A 21,885-nucleotide genomic window follows, 5' to 3' on the forward strand; every position below is an offset into this window, starting at 1 on the left:
AAGTATCGCTTGGATATATTTCTACTCACAATATCAGAAGATGAAATTCACGCCTATACATGATAGCATCTGAAAATATCGGCATATAGCACGCTCGAATATACGTAGATAATCTTGCTGGTCTGCTTTGCCCAAAGTAAGCCTGCTGACTTTCTTAAAGGGAAGGCAAACCCAAAGAGCAATGTGTATTGAGTGAAAGCAGCAACATTAGTAGAACACATCAGTGAAAGTGGTAGACCACTGAAAGGGTGCGCAAAAAAAATTCCTTGTTGAGTAACGGCAAGCACTGCCTAGATAAAAGTAGTGACAAAAAAAAAAAGGCGAGTCTAATCACCGTTCACGATCAGGCATAACGACAGATTGCTTCGACTAATTCTGAACGAAAGCCAGAATTAACAAAATTGAGTAAAGAAGAATGGTCAACAGAAACGTAAACTCTGTACGTGAGTTAAAAACTGTGTGTCCGCCTGCGTGCGCGTGGGCGATTGCAAGCGTAATATTATTGTGACAAAGAATATAAAGAAGAAAGAAACATCCAAACAAAATCAGAGAAATTGGAAGGTGTTTTTTTTTTCTTAAAAAAAAATCGGAATACATGACCGCTACTAATAATGCTGTACACCACGTAACCTAAATACTAGGTGTTTCAAAAAACATTTCCCACTTTTGATCATTAATAATTCTGAAACTGTTCATTCGATAAAACTGTCATTGATATGAGTAATAGCTGAATAGTGTACAATTTTGTTGAAGGTAATTTGAATGTGAAAGCATAAATCAGTTTCATTAAATCTAAGATTGATTTTGAAGTAAGGTTTCAGATTTTGGTCAAATTTTAACCCTCTGTACAAAAATAAACTTTACACAGAAACCAATGATGTGTATGTGAGTGTGTGCTGACAATGGCCCTGAACAATAGACATGCCTGAACCACCTGTTGACGGGGCGTCAGTCTCGCGCTCCCTGGCACATGAATGCTTAATCAATAATTCATGTTGATTGCCCTGGGCACTGCTAGTCTGAATTCATGCTCGGTAAAGGGTAAAATGCATGCACATGGAAAAAGTAAGCACATGTTTCCATGTGCTTGCAAACACCATATTTCATTCCAGCTGGCAATCATTTTCAAATTTTGCTTCACATATCACTAAATTTGGGATATAATCAAGCATTTAATGATCTAAAGTTCCTCATTTTTATACAACTGTCTATGTATACTAATTAAATAGTCTGACAAATTTTCGCTTTTTCGATAAAAAGAGATCATTTTTGGTAAAGAGTTCAGCAGCATTTATCATTGGGGCGATTTGTTTCACAGTAAATTTATTTAAGGCTCCATATACACAAGAGTGTATACTCTAATTGATTTTCTTTTCTTCCTGTCACCATGTTTACGATAGAACAGAAGGTATTCATTGTAATTTCGTTTTTCAGAAGTAGGGAGAGGACTGTCGCGACTCAAAGACAGTATCGGCAGGTGTTTGACTTTACACAGATACTGCCAGAGCCTGAATAAAGACTAGTTGTGACAGTGGAATTTCTCATGAATAAATAATGAAGCATTCAAACCCTGGCCATTGTTCAGGACCATTGTCAGGTGTTAACCACACACTCCCATACACACCCATTGACCACTGTGCAAAGTGAAATTTTGTACAGAGGGTTGAAAATAGAGCAAAATCTGGAACCTAACTGTAAAATTAATCATGGATTTCATGAAACTGATTTATGCTTTCATATTCAAACCACCTTCAACCAAACTGTACAGTATTCAGCTATCACTCACATCAATGACAATGGTATCTATATAGTTTATGAATTATTAAGAATCAAAAGTGGGAAATTTTTTTTGAAACACCTAGTACATTGCAGTTCATGTGGGATAGTCTTCCACGCTATAGGTAAAGTGGAAACAGGCTAGTGAGTTGCCTATATGGCTTCGCATTAGTCTGATAGGCCTATAAATGCATCAATAATTTATCTCATCATTGCTCTTTTGTCCATACTTGGGACCATCACGTCTGACTAACATGATCTAATCAGCGGGGGTGGTTCAGGTCTGCAAGAAATGCATCTCTATAACCAGTTGAGCAATATAAACAAAACGACAACCGATACCCTAACTAAATCATTTTTCATTCTTACAGAGAAAATCTCATATTTCAGCCATATGAATATAAAACTTGCCTTAAGCCACCCAAAATGAAATAGAACAAATTTTAACCATGATATCTATCTCGGTATGGAAACATGCTCTGACTTGTATTAGCTAAAGATAACAATTTTTTTTTTCAATTGACATGAAAAGAAAGAGCAATACATGTATTAGAGTTAAACATTTCCTCTGAACATAGTAATTAAGGCAATTAGGGCATTTCGTTTCGGGTTAGTTAGGTTTCCATATCTTAGTTTCTGTTGTAATTCCACTTTTTATGTATGTCAAAAGTATTATCATAATGTATGATGTACTGTATTACGTGTGTTTGTGTGTGTGTGTATTTTGTTACGACCAAAATCACTCTGAGAATGATCGCACAAAAGAAACAATCAACTGATGTTCAGGCTGTTTATTAACAGTGATATTGTGGGTACAGACTGGTAATCGGCGTCACATCAGTACAATAATGATCACAAGAAACAAATATAAGTCAGTAATGGAATTACTTACGTAGGCATTACACGCAATATATCACTTACATGCATTAAGTAATCCTTTGAAAGTGTCCAAATACGATGTTCGATGCACAAATGAATGATCCGCGATGCACCGATGAATGATTCCTTCGACGTAAATCCAAACGCAGGTTGCGATAATCCTTGGTATTAATCCAGGTATATGTCCATGTGATAGGTCCACGGTATAATGTTCACAGCGAAATGTGCAGAATCCAACGACCACGTCCAGTCGATGCGTTGAAGGATGATTCACTTTATATTGTCCAGCTAGGAATCCAGCCCGTCACAGCTTTGCTGTAGCAATGTCCATTGACATAAAAACATGGAGTCTATCTCCAATGAAGAAATTCTCCGCAGGCAAAATGTCTCCCAGGCCTTATCTCCACAAACATAACAGGTCAGCAGGTAACACAGGACTGACTATAACAAGTCGCTTCAGAGCCAGAAGTGACGTAACTCTCAGAGCAGAGGTGTTGGGTACTCTGCCTACTGCAGAATTTCTCTGGCTTATATACTATCCATTCACCCCCTTCTAGCACATTCTATAACTCTCTCCAACCTACTACGTACTAGCCAGTCTAAGTTCCAGGAAACCTGGATGACTCACTGCCTAACTATGTACAAAACATCATTACCAAGATTAACTACCAATCACATTGGGCTACAGGGACAGTGCCTCACTCAGCCAAATATGTTAGCACTTCCCAGAACCTTCTGGAATGGGTGAAATCATTCTAAATTGAGTGAGCTATAATGTATTTCCTGTTACATGCATGTACTGTATAGCTACATTGTATAGCACCTAGAAAATTCTCCACTGATCTGGTCAGCCTGTATGTACTATATCTATACCACATAGAATGTTCTCCATTAATCTGGTCAACCTGTGTACATACACATTAAAACAACCATGCATACAGTACATCATACATATACATAACTACTAGTGTGTACATTTGTGACAGTGTGGGGGGGGGGGGGGAGGTACACCGTACAAGTACTGCTTTTTTAGCATTCCTCCTCATTTCCAGTATTTATTTTATTATGTATTGTGATGTAATTTATGTATTCAGTTTCTGTAAAGTATTTAGATGTTTCTGTTAGAAATGGAAAAAATAAATGAAAAAACCTGAATGACTTAAAGGGGACGGCTAATAACTAATCAATGAGAATCAGTGGAAACGCTGGGGGATGATTATTCCTATCCTTGTGGGATTCATTTAAAAGTACATTATATATCTATTGTTGTGTGAAAATTATTTGCTTCAGAATGGTCTCATATTCAAGTAATGTGCAGTTTAAGACCCCGTCACTGTACAGGCTTGCTAACCTGGAAACAAAATAGCACCTTTAATACAACGACAAAAATTTTGTTTCCAAAAATATCGGATGTTAAATATTTGCATGCAACTTTTACTCCTAAAGAGTCAAAGCAAAATAAAGCAGAATAGTAAAAGTAGTAATACAAAGGGGGAGATATACGAGGGAATGGTAGGAGTAAATAATGATGGTAAAAGATGCAGGAGACTCGAAAGAAAAAAGTCATGAGACTTCGCAGCCATAGCTTTGTCGCAGAACGTCGGGGGGGGGGGGGGGGGGGCTCGGAGGCCTCTCCCCCACCCCCACCCCCGGCCTAGTTAGGTATAACAAGCATTCCGGAGAAGGGAACCACGGGAACTCGAATCTGCTTTCTACTACTTTTCGGGCAGTTATTGCTTTTTAATACATGTACTAGGCAAGGAGGTTATATACATGGAGTTCCAACTGGCTGTGATTATTCAAACAGTTGTCAGTTGTCAGGACAAAAAGAATCTGTAACAAATTATCGCCCTATATCTTTGTTAACTTCATTTTCAAAACTTCTTGAAAGGTTGGTATATACGCGCACACACAAATTTCTCGAAAAGTGTGAAGTTTTCTGTAACTCCCAGTTTGGTTTTAGGAAAAACCACAGTACGACCCATGCCTTACTCACTTTTATCCATAAAGTTGCTCATGCTATAGATGATGTCTCCCACACTATTGGAGTTTTTCTTGATTTTTCGAAGGCCTTCGACACAATTGACCACGATATTTTGATTTACAAGCTACGACATTATGGTATACGTGGGAAGGCTTTGGACTGGTTTCGAGATTATTTATCAAACAGAAAACAATTTGTGAGTATAAATGGCCGTGATTCTCAGTTAAAGTTAATTTCATGTGGTGTTCCACAGGGCTCCTTACTAGGCCCACTATTGTTCATTTTGTATATTAACGATCTTCCTAGTTCCTCGCCAATTCTTTCCTTTATATGTTTTGCTGACGACTCCAATCTGTTTTTTACACACACAGATCCTTATACTCTTGTTAACACAGTGAATAAAGAACTTAAATCTGTGCAATCTTGGATATACGCCAACAAATTGTCACTTAATATTGATAAAACTCATTGTATGCTTTTTAGCAATAGTCTTAAAACCCTTCCTTTTCATATTAAGTTTAATGAAACTGAATTAAATCAAGTCAGTAGTATAAAATTTTTAGGGCTTTTTATTGATAGTGATTTATCTTGGAAATCCCACGTTAGTTATTTAAGTAATATTCTTTCTAAAAATACGGGTGTTCTTAATAAACTTAAGAGTGTTTTTCCAAGTCAAATTCTGCTTAATCTTTATTCTACTTTGATTACTCCGTACCTTAATTATGGTATTCTTGTGTGGGGGAATGCAACTAGAAATCTTCTTGATATACTGTTCCGTATTCAAAAACGTGCCATCAGAAATATCAACCATGTCGGATATTTGTCCCACACGAATGATTTATTTTTGAAAAATAAAATACTGAAAATATCAGATCTGTTCAGTTACAACGTCGGCATATTTATGTACAAATTTTCTGCCAACGAGTTACCGGGTGTTTTTACTAGCATGTTCAGAAAAAACTATTTGATTCATAATTATCCTACCCGCCAAAGTGACGCATTTCACCTTCCACGTACTCGAACAATTTTCGCTAAAAAAACGATAATGTATACGGGCCCTAGATACTGGAATGACCTCTCCCCCGAAATAACAAGCTGCTCGTCCTTATATTCCTTTAAACGTAAATTAAAAGAGTTTTTATTGAGTGCATATTTTGCAGACACTGAACAGTCGTAATGTCTTATGTAATACTGTGGTATGTTATTGTCCAATCAAACATTTTGTCAACACGTTGCAGATTCCATTTAGGGTCTTGCCATCGGGCTCTCTGAATTCATCATTAGCAATTCCACGTTCTACTTCGTTTCCCTCTCTTCCTCTTTCCCTCTACCCCTCTTTAACCTTCTATGCAGAGCTTGACGGCAGGCACCAAATGGCTTAATAGTTGTACATGTTACTTTTTGTGTCTTACTGATCAATTCCTGGTGAAAGTTTTAATGCAACAATAGTTCATAGTATATATACCAAAGTAGGCTGTATAATAATGATGGCTCGGTTACAGTAAGTTCATATTAATGTATAGTTTGTTTGTTTTTCTTCTTCTTCTTTTTCTTCTTCTTTTTTTATTACATAAAATTTGGCAACCTTACATCATCATTCTGGTCTTATCTTCTATCCGTTCTCCGTTTCTTTTTCACAAACACTGATTACTCGGGGCTTACAGCCAAACAAGCTAGCTTTCATGTAGGTCCCGTCATACTTCTCTTTGATCAACCCCATTTCGATTTCGATTTTGACCAGTTATCATTACATGTAATTACTGTGTTATCACCATGTATATTGTTTGTTTTCTGCACATTGTTCACAAGGTAAAAGAACTTGTCTGGTTTCTGTTGTAATGTTCATAAATGAGAAGTATGAAAATAAATGAATTGAATTGAATTGAATTAGATTTCTATTGATGTACAAAAGAATTCCACAGGTGCACTTGCGCCTTTGATGATCGATGTTCCAAGCCGCTGTCTTGCTGAGCAATCTGAAGATTCATTTTGAACGTTATCATAATGTTGGCCATATTTTGCTTATTCATCTATTACATGAAATGAAATTTCAATGAATGATAAAGCATGTAAAACAAAAGTCCATTCCGTCCAGAAATGTGCGCATATAATAATAATAATAATAATAATAATTGCATTTATATGGCGCTTCATACTGACGTTTCTAAGCGCACTTTGCTACTCATACAAATAGACTAGAAAACACAATAACATTAACAAAATTAACGTTAACAGTAACAAAAGAAGAAGAAAGAAAAGAAAAGAAAAATACATGTGATACAATGGTACAATAATTGATAACTGTGTGCGCCTCCAGAAAAAAAAAAATAGTGTAAATCAGAGCTGTATCATGTGAAAATGTTGAAAACTGTACCAATCTAGAAAGCTGGTTTTATCACTTTTCCGCTTAATTTCCACAAGTGAAAATGATATGGAATAATCTTCAAGTATAATTCTTTATTGACAGATATTTCAGATTAGTTCCCGGGCATGCCCGGTCGAGTAATTTCCATCTTTATTTCTGCATTTTTTGCTCGATTTCTATTCGCGCATCCTCGTGTCTGTACCACCTACCTTTTATGAGAAGGGATAGCGAAAAGCAGTTACCATCACAAAGACATATTATCTTCCTTTGAAAGTGGCTGGTGATTATGCAATGAGACACGAGTCACTTGTCTTCGTATCTGCGCGGCAGATTCTGTTTGGCACATGCTTCAAATATTTTTGAGCGGCGGCTTAGAACCTCCTTAGTACTAGCAAAACCTGGATAGGATCGGCGCGCCGCCGCGGCTGTTCCAAAACGTATATGGATTGATTCTTGTTGTGGGGTATATTCGTTCCTAGCGGCTGAATTCGGTCAGTATAATGGATCCCCCCCCCCCCCCCCCCCCCCCCCCCCCCCACACACACACACACCTCCATCTCATAATGTTTCCGACATGTATGTTATCTTACAGGAGTTACAATTTCCCCCAAAAAAATATATAAAAATTTGTAGAATGAGAAAAAATGAAGACAATTCACACGTCATTACATGTTGGTTTTCATTGCCAGTCAGTGCCATTTCCATTTAATTGTTATGACATCCTAACATCCCATGGACCTAATTCTTCTCTTTTAGAGATGTGGTCTCCTTTCCTTACTTTCACCTTTAAATCTGCGATAATACACCGCGGCACTTTAAAGGATTTAGCTATTTCTGATCTGACCGAAACTTTGTCATGTCCCAAACTTTCAAAGGAACGTAGGTCCTTTGGTCAACTTCCGGCTTAAAGACTCGTTTCCAGCCTCTGGCTGAGATATGAATGGTACATCTTGAAGGTTTGTGAAAAGTTGTAAGGGACTGCCATTGTTTACTGTGGTTCAGCTCGTTATTCCGAAGGTTCGTTATTCCGAAGGTTCGTTAATCCGAAAATGTGATGAGGTTTATTATTCCTAAGGTTCGTTAATCCGAAAACGAAACAAAGGTCGTTGTTCCGATGTTCGTTACGGACCCTATATCACTTCGGATCAACGAACCTTCGGAATAACGAACCCTATTTCATTTTCGGATAAACGAGCCTTCGGAATAACGAACCTTCGGAATAACGAACAGCACCCGTTTACTCTCACACTCGTTGTTTAAGTGGCATTGACAGTAATCGTGAGCTCCTTGTAAGCTTTGGCGATGTCTGTTTAGGTACATGCAGCATATTGATTCCAGCTGTTCGTCACGTCGCATCACTCTGATATCCGCTTCCGCTCCGTTGAATAGTTCGCTTTGCGCGTTCTCACTCAACAATGCGGAAAAGCGTTCAAGTGTTGGACCCCGAATCAGGGAAATTGCTGAATGCAGAAAAAAGGAATCCTCGATCGTCTCGAGAGCAGAACGAAAGACAAGACGAAAGGAGATCACCGTGAGGTAATCAGTTCATGTTAAACTTTCTATTTCCTTTCAATAGAATATGCTATAAATGAACTTTTATCAACCATGTCAATGTTCTGAGGATCATCGAATAAGCCAGTTTGTAATTAGCTCATGCACACATTGGTACAAACTAGCTTTCTTTTTTCTCAGTTGGTGAGGTACTTCTCGTTTTTAAAGCGGCATAATGCATAAGCTTGCCTGACGTAACAATTTATGGAGTTCATGTTCAAACAAAGAATTAACTTGCGTTGAGTTCAGGTGATCAGAATACTACATCAGCTGACAATTTAGCAGGCATCCATTTCATTATTTTGTATTGAATGCAAGTTTACAGCCTATTTCCTTTTGTATTGCGAAATACCATTCTTGCTGTCAGGTGGATGTGCTGGCAAGCACCATTTAGATAAGGATCACTTGAATAATGATTGCCTCACAGACGCTTATCTCAGTGAATTTACAAACCAAAATGCCTGTTGGTACAAATTACCTTTTTTTCTGCTCATGCGCAAAGTGGAATTACGAACAGGTCTGTTCGTCGCACTGTCGAATTTAATGTAGTGTACTTATTTTGTGTTTTCCTAATGCATTCAATTTGGGATTAGCATTCCATTATGGTGGCAAATGCATTCAAAATATTTTGCATGGATGCCCCCAAAATACAGGCCCCTCTTCGTTACTTTCTACAAGAAATTTCAAGTATCGCTGAATTTTCATGGCATAGTTCAGGTCGTCGTGACAGAGGTGGCTCGCCGCCATGTATTGCGGCTACGCCTGGAGCTTTAACTCAATGAATGTCATCATAACCATTCTGAAATCAGTGTTCCAGCTCAATGAAGATATTGAAATGAAATCCATTAAAATTCGTTTTGAACTGCTTTATTGTTCACCTACGTTATAGATTATTCCTCAGCTGACAAAGAATTATTAGAACAAAAACGGTAAACATCACTACATCCGTCAATTATAGGTCAAGCTAGGACTAGCTGGAAGTTATTTGTAAAACAGAGTTATAACTCATAAGATCAATGGCGAAAATGAACTAAATGTTCACAAAATACGGAACTTTTCAAAGTGGGGAAGTCTACCCGTTGTTGAACAATCGCTGTTAAGGCCGCGTTACACTACAGCGAATGCCCAACGAATGCCAAGCGAAAGCCCAACGAATTCGAAAATGTGAAGACAGTTTGCATGTCAGACGTTCTTTGAATTCATTAGCTATTCGTAGGGATTCGCAGAGATACGCTGGAGATTTTGAACATGCTTAAAAAAAAAAAAATCGGCTCCAGCGTATCTCTGCGAATCCCTACGAATAGCTAATGATTACAAAGAACGCCAAGCATGTTAGTAACTATTCTAGTATTAGCAATGGATGTGAACATATCTTCAAATTTTCAAATTTTTTGGTCATTCGTTGGGCATTCGTTGGGCATTCGCTGTAGTGTGACGGGGCCTTTAAAAATAAAATCGGCTCCAGCGTATCTCTGCGAATCCCGACGAATAGCTAATGAATACAAAGAACGCCAAGCATGTTACGAACTATTCTAGTATTACCAATGGATGTTAACATATCTTCAAATTTTCAAATTTATTGGACATACGTTGGGCATTCGTTGGGCATTCGCTGTAGTGTGACGGGGCCTTTACACGTAATGTAAATGAGTGAATGGATGTTCTCGATTATGAACGGACAGGTCACGGACAATTTTCGATGAAGTCCAGTAATACTATTCAAAGAGGGCGATTGCGTTTAAAGTTATTTTGTATTACTGCTATATTTCATACTTCAGAATTTAATCCACTTTGGTGGTACGGTTGTTGCCATGAAGGACAAGCAAGTGTTATTAATAATTTCATCAAAACATTCTTTCTGAATATATTGTAGTTCACTATTAACAGATGATGCTACGTCGGACACTGCTATCCCGTATATGCTATACGTTTCCTGCTTATAATTATCTTGTACAGGCTGATAGGCAGGTATTCTTTCTTGGATTTTGTGTGGCCCTTAAAAGGGCCTTTGGTTGTTATTCCTCGTCGCTAAGAACCAACTCATAGAGCTCTTCTAAGTAGAGGTAGTGGTCCTCTTCGTATAATCGTCGATGATTTCCTCCTCCTCCTCCTCCTCCTCCTCGTCGTCGTCGTCGTCGTCGGCGCAGAACTGACAATGACAGTCTTGGTTTGTAGCGCACTCCATGGCGGCAATCAAGTGCAAGGGCACAGGCTCACGGTCATCCAGGTCTTCTGAACTCTTGCAGACTTCGCACTGACAGTTTGGGTCTTCGGAGCAGGCCCTGACTGCGACGGAAAAGGCTGGCATGGGTTCTTCGCGTCCTTCTATTGTCGATACTAATCCTTCGCCGCGCCGGTGTTCCACGATCATTGCTTGTCCTTTCCGGACCAATCGGAGAAGGAGCGCATCAATAAGCCAGTTCGTAATTAGCTCATGTGCACGTTGGTACATGACCTTCTATTTTCTTAGTTGGTTAGGCACTTCACTCATATTCAAAGCAACATAATGCGTACCGGTAGGTTTGCCTGGAATATGGAATTCGTGTTAAACAAAAAAAAAATGATCTTGAACAGCGAGACCAGGTGACCAGAATGGTCCGTCAACCAATCTATTTGTTTATATAGATGAATAAACAAATAGATAAATAAAATCAACCCCATATACCTTACACTCCGATATGACATTCTAAACAAATTTTAGCAGTATATACAGTATATCAAAATCACTGAACAATATTCAATTCTAATCAAATTTTAGCAGTACATACAGTATTTCGATATCAAAAATTAGAAATCAAGAATTTTCCAAATTCAAGAGTTTTGTTTGTTATTTATAACTTAGAAGATATCCAGGTATCACTCTACTTTTCACTCAAAATTGTAAAAATAATGTACCCACAGTGTGCATCAGACCGTTGAATTCGAAGTATACCGGTAATAATAAAAAACAAACAAGCAAACAACGTAGAAGCTGCCTCATGCGGGAGGGGTAAACACTCGTATCATAATCATTTATGTATGATTTCGTGTCTCTTCTGAAGACACGAAATGCATGATTTTCTAAAACTGTTTAAACCGTGTACCATTGCCATTATACATTGATCCACATTTTGTTATTACTGCCAAAATGATAACGTTTCATCCGCTTACAAGATGTTGCTTTGATATCCGACCCCAGACCTGCATGAGAGAAGAATTTGCAATATCCCTGTATATTTGTGTGTTTGTTTGTTTTTCTGTATTTTTTCGTTATATTTCGGTCATCTCTTGTACCCGTGCTCCTCATATCAATCTGAAGCTCGAATTTGATTGGGACCTACGATTCACAAGCTTGCTTTGTAATAGGTTCCTTCATATTTCTTTAGCATTCATTCCCATATTCCAACTTTTATCGATCGACTTGCACTATGTGTTATGTCGACAGTATTCTATGTATGTCTCCTAGTTGGACATCATGTATTATTCAATTTTGCTACAGTCGATGTATTTTTTATTATTCATTGAGAAATATGAAAATAAATGAAATGAAATGAAATGAATGAAATTTGATCAGTAAATTAGAAAATCACGCAAATTTTTTCTTTATAATAATAATAATAATAATAATGATAATTATAATAGCAATAATGATACTTATAATGATAATAACATTAACAATCATCGTCACCATCATCATCATCATTATTATCCTGTTACGGGCCTGCAGCTGGATGGTCATCGGGATCGATGTGACGAAAGGATGGACATTAAAAGTGAAGACTTAAGCCATTTAAGGGCTTTTTACACTTGTAAATTTTTGCTTAGTCCCGTACCAACGGTGGGGCTAAGGAGGGGGGGACGGGACTATCCTTAGCCCACTTTCTGTTTACACTCGTTTTTGCCAAAGTGGGCTAGCCCCACCGATAGTCCGGTACTATCTGGCCCTGCAAAATAGTAGGGATAGCACCGCAATTGCGGTGCCAAGCAAGTGAGTGTAAACAGAACGAAAAAATAATCCTGGGCTAAGCGACGGAGACGAAGTCCGACCCTCACTGACCAATCAGAAACGAGGTAATCAAGTGCTGCAGGTGCGTGCGTGTACGTGTACAGTACACAGCGTAATCATGAATATTCATGTGGTTTGGAAAGTCCGGGGCTAAGAAATACGAGTGTAAAAAGGTCAGTTTTCTCCTTAGCCCCGGGCAAGAGATAGTACGGGACTAATTAGCGAGTGTAAAAAGCTGAAAAAATTGGTACGGGACTAACGATAGTCCTGGGTCAGAGAAAGTCCGGGGTTAAGAAACACAAGTGTAAAAAGGGCTAGAATGTAGTCATGATTATCATATTACTATATCCGGGAGTACAATACAACGACCACTGTCAATTATTATTAGCATAACTACAGCATAGCAGACACTTGAGACTGCAACCCCAGTATCAGTTGCCATGCTGCCCGGCATGACCCGCCCGGCATGACCCGCTTTTCTCATCTACTCTGTAGGGTATACTTACTGCACTGTACCACAAGCCAAAACAGAACTTTACTGCTGATCTGTACTGATAAAAATATTTTATCTCGTTTTTAAAACACGCAGTTCATCTCTGTCCGTACAAGAAGATATCAACCCCCTTTGCAGGAAAAACATACACCGTAGCAGTATACATGGGTGGTATATTTTATGCCCTATGATATATGGAACAATGATGTCACAGCGAAATTCAAGCTTGTACAGCACAGACATCTTCTACTGGTTTTGGTTCAGCCCCTGCTTAAACTTTATTATCACAGGCAGTGGCGGATCCAGGGAGCACCGCAACCGGCGCACGCCCCCCTTTATTTTTTGTTAAAACAAAATAAATAAAAAGGAAAAAATGGGGGGGGGTGCGTGCGCCCCCCTTTAATTTTGTAAACGCGTCCCCTCTTTACGGAATTCCTGGATCCGCCCCTGCACAGGTATTCATGATATATCCTTTTTGCTCCATCGAAACAGAGAGTGATGCTGATGATGGACAGAAAATTTCAACCAAAAATCTCACAACTTACTTGTTTAGCGGTGGTGGCCTGCGACCGAGAGTGATGCTGTCACAAACACCGTGTGGTGTTTCACAAAAGACTGCTCCCGGGGTTCCCAGACTTCTGCTCTTCATGAACCTGATACACCACCACAAAAACTCTGCACCTTGTACGGTATAAATACAGGCAACTCCCGATACAATATGTCTTCGGGACTGGCAGTTTTCTTTCGTTATATCGAAATTTGTTATAGCCAATGAGTAATGTACGTAGAGATGCATTAAAAGATGATTATACAGGTTATGATTTGGGGACATGAATTTTTATTTCGTTGTAATGAAACTGTCGTTGTAATGGTGTTCGTTGAAACGAGAGTGCATTGTACACACATAAAGCATTCTATAGAGATAGATCGCCGGCTGTACTCCCATCAGAGACATCTTGTTCATTCTCTTGTTCGCAAGGCCAAGCGTAACTACTATGCTAGTCTCAACGAAGACTGGGGATCGGATTCCAAGCGTCTATTCAGCGTGGCTGATCGTCTCCTGAATCGCAAGAAATCATCACCCTTCCAAGCCCATGAGAATGCTCAATCCTTGGCACAGCTCTTCATCCAGTTCTTCAAGTAAAAGATTAGTAACAAACGTAGTAATTTTCATGCAGATGTCACCCCTCAACCACTCTTGCAAACGAGTGCATCCTTCTTATCATTTGAATCTACCACTCCAGCTGAAATTGAAAAACTTCTTAGCAACATATCACCGAAATCCGATTCCTGCCATTTTAGTGAGAGTATGCTACAGTTTTTGCACCTATAATAGCCAGCATTGTTATTTGAGTCTTCAGCAGGCATCAGTCCCAGTCTCATTGAAGTTAATTTACATTACCCTTTAAGGAAGCCATCCCTTGATCCTCCCTGAGGCTCTGCAGAATTACCGGCCTGTATCAAACCTTCCATTTTTGTCCAAGATCCTTGAGCGTGTTGTCTTTTCTCGATTATCAGACTATCTGTTGGAGAATAATCTCTTAGATAACCGTCAGTCAGCATATCGGCCGCATCATAGTGTTGAGAGATATGGATGATGGAAAGATTACTGTTCTGTTACTGCTCGATTTATCATCAGCATTTGACACTGTTAATCATACCATTCTGGTGAATACTTTGAAGTCATTATTTTATAGGTGTTGATGGTAAAGCTCTTGAGTGGTTCAAGTCATACCTATCTGAAAGGTTAATAATGCAAAATCTGATCTTGCTCCATATTGACTGTGGTGTCCCACAAGGATCTGTCGGGGGCGTAACCCTTTTCTTGATTTTTCTCGATTTTACATTGTCACTCTTTTAAAGGACAAGTTCACCCTCATAAACATAAGGATTGAGAGAATGTAGCAATATTAGGAGAACACGTCATTGAAAGTTTGAGGAAAATCGGACAACCCGTTCAAAAGTTATGAATTTTTGAAGTTTTTGTGTAGTAACCGCTGGATGAGAAGACTACTGCAGTGTATGAATAACTTAGATGTCACATGCGTACAACAATATAAGGAAAATATAAAGAGAATTTCACAAAATTCCATCTTTTGAAAAAAGTACACATTCCCTTGACTCGTTACCGACATAATGTTAGGGGTAATATTATTCCCCCTGCTTTTAGAAAGAGACAAGTCAAGTGCTCTTTTATTATGCGAAAAAAGTGAAAATATGTTGAATTTTCTTTACATTTTCTTTATCCTGTTGTACGCATATGACTCACAAGCTGTAGTAGTCTCCTCATCCAGCGGTTCCAACACAAAAATTCTAAAAATTCATAACTTTTGCATCGATTGTCCAATTTTCCTCAAACTTTCACTGATGTGTTCTTCTAATATTGTTGCATTTTCTCAATCCTTATGTTTATGAAGGTGAACTTGTCCTTTAACTATCATTGTCATGCTGATGATATCCAAATACAACAAGTATATACATCATTTCTACCTATAACCAATGTCGTTAACATCATTCACAAACTTGAGGCTTGAATCCATGATGTCAAAAAGTGGATGAGCTCTCATTCATTGAAGTTAAATCAGGAAAAGTCAGAGTCGTTATTAATTGGCTCCAAAGTTCTACTCGACAAAGACATTCCTTCTCTAACGGTTGACAATGGGTGCGTTTATCAACTCCTTTTCTCGGCAGAAACAGGTTATCCAAACAGTTTTCAAGGATTTTTTACGAGTTGATAAACGCAAAGCTGTTTTGAAAGCCCTTTAGGATAGCCTTTACGAAAGGGTGCGTTTATCAACTCTCCTTTCTCGGCAGAAACAGGTTATCCAAACAGCTTTCAAGGAATTTTTACGAGTTGATAAACGCAAAGCTGTTTTGAAAGCCCTTTAGGAAAGCCTTTTCGAAAGCCGCAAATTTGTGGCTATCCAAACAGGTTTCCTAAACAGGTTTTCAGAAACCTGTTTGTAAAAGCCTTTTGGAAGTTGATTTGAAACGGCTTTGTAGTCTTGTACTTCAGTACTCGTACTTCTCCTCGGGTCGAATAGCGCAATGCAGCTGTGCAGTGACAGGCCAGTTAAAAAATCGTGTTCGCGAAGAGAGTTGATAAACGCAACTATTTTGAAAGCAGTTTCTAAAGGGCTTTGGAAAGGGCTATCGAAAGCCGTTTAAACAGGGGAAAGTTGATAAACGCAGCCAAAGTCTCATGCCGCCACCCAGAAATATTTGAAGTATGTGCTAAACTGGAGCTGCCTCACTCTCAAAGGAAGATATGTCTTTATGATGGTAATTGCTTTTCGCTGTCCCTTCTTAGAAAACAAGCGGCACATTAATAGTACAGGCAGTCAGGGCTTTGGAAAGGGCTCTCGAAAGGGCTATGGAAAGGGCTTTCGAAAGGGCTATCGAAAGGGCTATCGATAGCCGTTTAAACAGGGGAAAGTTGATAAACGCAGCCAATGATGTGGTTATTACTCCATCTAGGGCTGCGTTTATCAACTTTCCCCTGTTTAAACGGCTTTCAAAAGCCGTTTCCAAAGCGCTTTAGAAACGGCTTCCAAAATACATATAGTAGTTGCGTTTATCAACTCTTCGCGAACACGATAACTGGCCTGCCACTGCACAGCTGCATTGCGCAATTCGACCCGAGGAGAAGAGGTCATAATAAGGCGCGCATTGTTCGTAACTGCAGTACAATAGGCCTACTACAAAGCCGTTTCAAAAAACAGCTTTGCGTTTATCAACTTCAAAAGGCTTTTACAAACAGGTTTCTGAAAACCTGTTTAGGAAACCTGTTTGGAAAGCAACAAATTTGCGGCTTTCGAAAAGGCTTTCCGAAAGGGCTTTCAAAACAGCTTTGCGTTTATCAACTCGTAAAAATTCCTTGAAAGCTGTTTGGAAAACCTGTTTCTGCCGAGAAAAAAAGTTGATAAACGCACCCATAGTCTGCTCAGATATCTGCTGTCCGTAAATCCATGAGGTATCAGTTACGCAATTTAGGCATTATTCGCAAGTATTTAACTCATTCAGCCACAGGAAAAAAAAAAATAGTTCGTGCTCTTATATCGTCCCGACTTGACTTTGGTAATGCACTCCTAGTATTTCAACTACCACACTCTCAACTTTAACGGTTACAAAAATTGCAAAATTCAACAGCTCGTATTGTCACCCTTACCACAAGAATTACTCTCATTACCCCTGTTTTATCCTCATTGCATTGGCTACTCGTTGAATCTCGCATTGTATTCAAATTATTACTGTTTATTTTTCATTGCATACATGGATCTGCCCCAGAGTACAATGTTAATTTGCTGACATTTATTTTTATAATCCTCCCAGATGTTTAAAGGGATGGTACAGTATTGGTAGAGATGAGAATTGGGCTTTTAACTTTTTGTTAGATACCAAGAAAACACTTATGAAATTGTACAGAGCATACCATTTTAACAGGAATTCAAAGTTTATTTGATGAAAATCGGGCTTGGAATGACTGAAACATCCAAAAACAAAGTAAAACAAAGCGATCGTAATTAAAGGTGGGTCCCACATTTTTATAAAACTCGCTTTGTCTTAGATATCTCAGCCATTTCAAACCCAATTTTCATCAAATAAGCGTTGAATTCCTCATGGAATTACATGCTCTTTCACATTTCACAAGAGGTTTCTCATTATCTCACCAAAAAACGTTAGAAACCTGAAATTAGGTGTCAACCAAAACGATATGATCCCTCTGAGGTCATCCGATTGTACATTGCCTGTTGTTCCAAAAACGAAGAAATCAATGGGGGGGGGGGGGGGGGGGGAATCGGTCATTATTTGCACATGCTGGACCTTACCTGTGGAATCAGTTGCCTCAAGCTATCCGTTACATTTCGAATGTTGACTCCTTCAAATCTACCCTCAAGACTCATTTGTTCGTAACCGTTTTCCAGTAGAATTGTATATTATGATTTTCCTTTTCATCATTATTGTGTCAATTATTTTCATGTACATGTTTGTGTAATGATTTCTGTACTTCATAACTCACTTTTCCTACTGCGCCTTGAGCATGTTAGTTCTGTGGAATTGGCGCATTATATAAATATCTTGTATTATCATTTTTATCATTATTCTGATCCTGTTTCTTTCGTTTACCACGCACACACCCACACACATGCACACACACACATACACACACACTCTTTTGTTTTATGATATCATATCATCTGTATTGCTAAAAGAAATTTGATCTATAGTTTTTAAAACACGCACCTCATCTCTGCACGTAGAACGACATACTGTAGCAACCCCCTTAGCAGGCAATACACCGTAGCAGTGTACACGTACATTGTACTTATAGTACGGTCTGCTATGTCGACATATTGGGTCCCGTGAGATTTTCGTGCCAAAATTGATTTTTTTAGCTAACTTGGTCAATTTGGGGGTGCTGAATCCAAAAAACTTTGGTTCCATTTTTTCCGACCATGTCTTCAGCCGCCATTTTGAATTTCAAAATGGCCGCCATAGCAAACTGTATTTTGACCCAATTCTCATAATGTGAGCATCATAAAAGGTTCAAATTTGATGCAAAAAGCATGTTTATGATGGCAGACATTCTGATGCACCATTTTCTGATACCGTAGATAGGTTTGATACAGTTTTTAGGCAGCCATTTTCAAATTCAAAATGGCCGCCATTGCTCAATATATTTTACCCATATCTAAGGTTGTAAACATTATGGAAAGTATAAATTTGGGGCAAAAAGCTTGCTTGTGATGTCAGACATGCTAATATATACATTTTTTTTAAATGATGGATCATTTTCATTGGCGGCCATCTTGAAATTCAAAATGGCCACAATAACAAATGTAATTGGGCCTGTATCTCATATCGTATACATTGTGTAAGGTTCTAATTTGGGGCAAAGAGCATGCGTATGCTATCAGACATTCTGAAACATCTTTTTCTGAAACGATGGTTCATTTTGATATTGAAGGTGGCCATCTTGAAATTCAAAATGGCCACCATACCAGAACATATTTTTTGACCCATATCTCATGTTGTAAGCAATAAAGAAAGTTCACATTTCGGGCATAAACCGGGCTCATGATGTTGAACATTCAGATGCACTTTTCCCCTCCCTTAAATTGCAGATCACTTTCGAGGCGGCCATCTTAACATTCAAAATGGCTGCTTTTCAGCTAATATCTGTGGTTACAAGCAACTTTTAGACATATGAATGTTTATGGTGACGTACAGTATACATTCTTTTAAAAAACACGCATAGGGCCTATACATTCTGTAATCATAATGGATTATTCGCATTGGCCGCCACTCTTGAAATTCAAGATCTTTAAACTGCAAACCCAAGCATGCTTGAACACTCATGTGTAAGTCAATCACTTCAGTGAATTGCGTAGGCGGGACTGCTTCCTGTCCTGTAGGTGCACTGCCATGTTGAAATGCAAAATGGCTGCCATGGGAAACATTCCTTTAAAAGCATTGCGTTGGGGTAAAAATTGTGAATGGGAAATCATATGATTCTGACGTCAAAACAAATGAATTTCAAAAGAACCTCTTAATAACTGTGTCTGAGTGACTAAATGCCCCATTTAGACGATTTGGTTGTAGAGTTTACAACATTAGCCCTACATTCTAAAAATTCATGGGATAGTCACTTTAATAGATAATGTCTTCTAGGCTCATTCCCTGCATATGTTTTTGAAGTCACAGCACTTTAAGGCTGTACACAAGGGAGAATTGGTTCTATAAAATTCTTCCAGAAACAGTGACTTTTGCATTTATTGCTATATGAGCATGATAATGAATTCTGTGGCCACCATTAGTGTATGAAGCTCAAAGCATTTAATTGAACATTTTATGCATAACCTCTGGAAATAACTACAATGTAATATATCATATTTCCCTGTAGTAGAGGCACAAATTAGGTTGTGAGAGTTAACGAGCTTTGTATCTCTGGATTTGTTGTATCAAGACTCTACGAGGGTAAAGCGGGAGATTGTCCTGGTTGGACGCCAAACTTCTGGGAGGCATGGACTGTGTCATTGCACATTCTGCATGATTCCAGGTTTAGATACTTCTTGGTCCATCTGCTCTTTGAGACATCCTCAAATTTTCAACTTCAGCTAGCACCATAAAAGGCATGAAAAAGCAGCAACGAACTGCAGAAGATAATCTCTCAATAATGTCAATTGTACTTTTATCATTTCCTTTTCCAGTGATGGAGCAAATATCATGCAATGCAGTAAGTAAAGCAAACTTACAAGATCCATGAGGAGAATTGAGATGTCAGTGTCTACGTAATAATCATCAATATCTCTGATTTTCCCGTTGCTCTTGAAGTAGCATCTACATACAATGGAATGAGGCTATCTGTTTCCTGGTTGTGAGTGACGGGTGACAGCTCCCATGGCATCTTTGATGAACCCTTTGTTTCTTTTCTTTCCGTGATGTGGTCTCTGTGTCAGATGGAAATGACTGCTCAGTATTTCAACTTTCAGGCTGATTATATGGCTCAGTTTTGTGGGTTTCCAAGGCATGGGTATGAAAAATGAACCTTTGATAGTGAGAATGAGGAGAAGGCCATGAAATTATGAGATGAAGAGTGATCGTGGAATTACTTAGAACTTATACCTTCCGATAATTGTATCGTTCAGCAATGACTGGATAATGACAGGTCTATCAGACTGTAGAGCCAGTAGAAATGCTATGAGAAGTTGGTGATCCTCTTAAGCTTAATGACTTTGGATCCAATCTTACATGGTGTATTTTAATCGCACGAGTTGAATGTCTGCCCTTTTTCATACTATCCCAGATATTAATATATTTTAATTCTTCTAGATACAAATTCTTAGTACAGAACATGAAAACTTCCCTTTTCATCTCTTTCTAGAAATATAATAAACTGATTGCCAAACACCACATTCATCAGCTTCAAGGCAGTGACAATTTTTGAGATTACCCTCATGTGATGGTCTTCTAAATTGTGGAGGAATTCTGATGCATGCAAAGCGCCACAGAACTGAGCTATTATTGCTCCTTTGTTGTTTTAGAATCATTGGCTGTACAGCAGTAAGCATTTTGGAAGTCTTAATAACTGAAGATGACCCACTCAAGGGCAATTTTTCAAGGGAAAAAGCCTACTCATTCCTTATTCATTCTGTATTATTCCAAAAATATATCTAGTGTCCAGCAAATCTTGTTTCAGTTTGTGGCCAACAAACAAGCTTGTGAATGGGATGCCTGGTAGGGTGACCTTGGCCTTTCTTGCCATTGGCCATTGCGAGACTTTCCCTTGTTTGTCTTCATTCTCTCGAGGCAGCATCAAGTGTTTGAAGATCACCTTCAGTTGTATCAATGCTTGCTTTTGTACAAATATTTCACTGACTGGGCTTAAATATAATCATTAACGAGGTTCCACGATGCAAAATAATGTGTTCCCTGAGAGGCAAAAACAAACCGCTTTAGCGTGCAGTTCGCGAACCGCATATACCCGCCTGGCTATTAGTATAATGGGATGTAACGCTTACACGCTTGCCCACATGTATGGGACAGTGGTATGCCCCCTCCCCCCCCCCCCCCCATACGCAGTTTTTGCCCATCAGCATGGCTTGATGACGTCATTGGAAACTCGTCCTTACATTTTGAATTTACGGTGACCATTTTGAATTGAGCGATGGCTGTCATTCTGCTTGACCTGGAAATGAATTCGGTCTATCTATAACAATTTTGGCAAATTCATCTAAGGCGCTTACAACAGTATAATATGTTTTCTATGGCAGCCATCTTGAATTTCAATATGGTGGCCTGTCTAATGATCCACAATTAGGAAACAGCTGTACTGGAATGTTGGACACCAC

The sequence above is a fragment of the Diadema antillarum genome, unplaced genomic scaffold (genome assembly GCF_040938485.1).
Source record: "Diadema antillarum isolate AM-2024a unplaced genomic scaffold, OU_Dant_1.0 scf00000090, whole genome shotgun sequence".
NCBI classification, from domain to species: Eukaryota; Metazoa; Echinodermata; class Echinoidea; order Diadematoida; family Diadematidae; genus Diadema; species Diadema antillarum.